Raw genomic sequence first — 4,186 nt, forward strand, 5'->3', positions numbered from 1 at the left:
TACTGTCCTGACAAAAACAGAGGATGGTTAGCTTGAGAACCCCAGCTCTGCAGCTGCCTTTGGGAGGGGATTAATCCTCTCCTCTGTGGATCTTTGGGAGGGCCACAAAAGTGAAAACCTTAAGTTTGGAGAGGGTAGGCCAGCCATGGTCGAGTCTAAACTACATGGCTCCTATTGTACAACTCCAGTATCTGCCCCTTCTCAAGCACAGGATTCCTGGGTCATTGAGACAGATTCCCATCTCTTATAAGGAGTGCACTACACCACGGCTATTCTCTGCTTCCTGTGGCCCAGGGGGGGACACGGAAAGCAGAGCACAGGGCGGCTTTACCTTACACTGGCCAGCCTCTGCATGGTCCCAGAACACCGAGTGGCTTAAAGTTACCTTGGACACTGCTGCATCCTGGTTCCAAACACAGAAACAGGAATCTGTGAATCAGGCTCCCAGCTTCTATTCCCTGAATCCAACTTTCACTATTAGGTTTAAACTCCAATATCCCAGCATCTTCAAAATCCTCTTCCCCTCCCACCGCGTCAAGATCGAACTGGCTGTGTGCTGACACTGGGTCTTCAGCAAGCCAGTGACTTCAGCAAGGCCTTCCTCTGCCCACTGAGTAGTCACCGTTACCAGGAGGGAGCTGCTTGAGCTCCTGCAACTTCAGCCCCTGGAGAAGTTCCCCTGCAACAGGAACAGGGCTGATGGAGGTTCAGCGCCCCTCCCTCCTATATTTCAAGGGAATGAAGGAGAGCTGTAGGAGAATGCAGGATGGGCCACAGCCCACAATGTTCTGCTCAAAGTTACACAGTGTATGTGTTTATATTGCAGCGTATGATGATTTGCATGATTCTTGCTTGATAACCTCAGCTGCAGCCTTTCCGCTGGATCTGCACAGAGACACCCCAAGCCCACAGAGGTTTACCCACATAGCTCTACTTTCAAAAGTGGGGCCATAGTTATCTGATCATATACTTCTTAGCAGCCCCTTATCAGATGCAGGTCTTTGGATTTTGGCATTGGCTTCTGAGCTCCAAATCAGCTTTTGGTGGGCCCCTGCACACCAGTAATGGACTTCCCATAAAACAGCAGCTGGGTGGTTCCCCTGCTGAGTGCCTATTGTCACAGCAAGGCGCCAGTAAAGACCCCATTCTTATACTGTTCAGCATACACTCTGAATGAAGGAACACAATGGAGTTTGCACTGCAAGCACAGCCGATGGTGCACATCAACTCACTGGAGCTACAAATGTATTTTTAACATCTCTCCACAAATGATAAATTCATAATCTTTCACACAAAAGCCCCAACATTTTAACTGAGAAGCGATGTTTCACCTGACCCTCTTGAAATTGCTATTGCATTATTTCACCTGACTTCTCCAACTGAATTTCCCACTCTCCCACCACTAGCTTCCTTGAAAATACCATTCCCCGCTCATGTTCTTCACATCCACTGGGGCTGCGTCTTTCTACGGTGCCAATTGGGGCTGGTCTGTGTATATATATGAGGAACCAAGCAAAGACGTCAGAATTCATAAGGATGGAGACGTACAATGGAAGCCAAAGCCTTGGGCTCTTTGAGCAATATGTGGTCATTAATATTTTTTGTCTCTTAATGAAGGAGAAGGGAGAGCGAGCGCTGATTTGCTGAGATGTGATGGATATGCAAACACTTAGTTTTTGATCACAAACCCAACCCCCTCCTTCAAAAATGAGGTCTTAAGGAGTAGTTTGTGTTTAATGTTGGTTTGCATGTCAGTGTCACTTAAGATGTTGGTAAATGGCAGACGGGGACCCAGGACAGTGCGTTGAAGACAGTCTCTTTGGGCCAAATTTGCAAAAGAGCCCAGTGGGGACGTGTTGGGTGCAGAGCTCTGATGAGAATCTGGTCTTAATTGGCACAATGGGATCTGCTGGACGCTGAGCACTTTTGAAAAGCTGCCTCTAATTGGGGGGTGGTGAGCACTGGACAATCTGGCTCTTGGAGACCAACTCCAAACCCTGTGATACGCTGTGTGACCAGCAACCCAGAAAGCAGGTGCCTCCAGAATCCTTTGAGAGGAGGCTCTGAGGTTCTGTGGGCCTCTCTCTGGCAGCATGTTGGGCCCTGCCATGTGTTTTTAACCTCTTACCCTCCAAGCTGCCAAGTACATTTTCCTTAGAGTTTTCCTCTCGGCAGCATGGAAGAAAGGTTTCATCCCCTTCAGTTTCCTACTTTTCTAGTTGGCAGACTCTGGATTGGGAGCTAGGTCCTGCTCAAGCAGGGCTCTTATGGAACCCTGTCGGGACCACCAAACCTCCTGAGGGAGCGTGGCAGCTGTATCCCACCCTGTCTTCCTCTAGGGGGTGAATCCCCCCATACTGCAGCACACCCTTGTGTCAGAAGGGCTGAATCAATGATTTAAGATGTGATTTAATGATTTAAGACGTGCCCCTGGAGTGAGCTCTGTATAGGCCATCCCCACACACTGGCTTTGATAGGGCCCCACACAGGTGCAGGGGTTCACCCGTGATGCTCATTGTGGGATCAGGTTCTTCACTGCTGCTCCTTTGCATGTTGCTGTCAGATTGAATTCTGCTTATATTTACCTGCCATGTCTCACACTAACTGGACGGCAAGTGTCCCTGAATGTCCCATTCTGTTTATCCTTGTTTTTTCCTGCCAATCATCCAAGGTGTTGGCTGATAACAACTGGTCCCACAGCTGTAACTTAACAATGGTGGCTCTGTAGGAAGTCACTGTTGTATTCTACCTTTATTCTGTGAATTAATTTTGCCCCTTTCTGACCCCTAGTAACTTCCCCCAATGCTGGGTTGGTCTCTTACAGAATCTTTGTTTCTGGGGCTGTCCCTTTAAATTGAGCAGAACCAAGCAGTTGCAGCCCTAAAGTGGCCATTTTGCAACAGGCTGCTGCCAGCTGCACCTTTCTCTCATCCAGCAGGTGAGAACTTGTAATGCTTTCCTTGAGTTTTCCTTCTCTTATTGCTGAGGAAATGGCACAATGTCATGGGTGCACGTACTATATAACAGCTTAAAGATCCCAGAGCAATTTACAAATTAATATGTGTACAACACCCTCACCCCTACAGAGAAAGCAACTGCACCCTCTTGAAATACAGCCACATCTAGTGTTGAATGTAGCTATTATTTCAACAGTATAAGGCAGCAGCCTACAATGACTGAAGCCAAGTTGTCAAGAAGTGTACTTTAGTCAATTGAAATTGAAGAGGGGATACATAAACAGAATGGTATTAGCTGTTGGTAAATTAAATTCATAACTTCTTGTCTCAGTAAAATATGTTTTACTGAAGCGAGAGAGTGCAGGGAAGTAATTTCAAGGCTGTTGCTGTGTTAATAGGAATTTGCTAGTTTGCAGTAGTGACTTGGAGACCTTTTATGAATTAGTGAGTTTTGCCAACTAGCCAATGAACAGACAATAAAAATACCCAGGGTCACTCATCGCAAAATGTATGTTGTTCATCTATTTTTGTAGTTTAGCTTTGATTATTTATGTTCTTGCCTAGTATAACAATCAATGTGTTGTAGTGTGTTTGGTAAAAGTGGTGGATTCTCCGGCATGAGCGACCTGGCTACAATATCTACTATTAAATCTTTGTCAGAGGGGCAGAGAGCCAGGAACTTTTTGTGCAGATTATTAAGTGCAGTTTAGCAAGGGTCGATTTACATAACATTTTTCAGAGCTTCAGTGGAAAGCCAAAAAGGATCCCTAAGGATCCCATATCTTCAGTCAAATTATTTTCTAATACAAACCCTACCTCCCCCAACCCCCTTTATACCATTGAGAACACCACAAGGCCTGTACTGGGATATTCCAGCTGTTCAGCTCAGATTTGCAACTATCCAGAGTGAGGATTACAAGAATAATAATTACTTGTATTTTGGTATCTCCTGGAGACCCCCAAGCCCAGAACAGAGCCTCATTGTGCTAGGTACTGTACAGATACACAGTGAGGGATGGTCCCGGCGCTAAATAATTCACTATCGGCGTAGACCAGGCAGACAAAGGATGGAATGGGAAACAAAGACACAGAGAGATGAAGTGACTTCCCTCTGTCACTGACCTGCTGTGTGGAGTGAACCACCAACACCTCGGGTTTCCTGAGACCCAGTCTAATGCCCTGTCCACATGCTGCCTCTCAAACACGTGAGACCTGCAGTTGCACTGAGA

The sequence above is a fragment of the Dermochelys coriacea genome, chromosome 8 (genome assembly GCF_009764565.3).
Source record: "Dermochelys coriacea isolate rDerCor1 chromosome 8, rDerCor1.pri.v4, whole genome shotgun sequence".
In the NCBI taxonomy this organism is placed as follows: Eukaryota; Metazoa; Chordata; order Testudines; family Dermochelyidae; genus Dermochelys; species Dermochelys coriacea.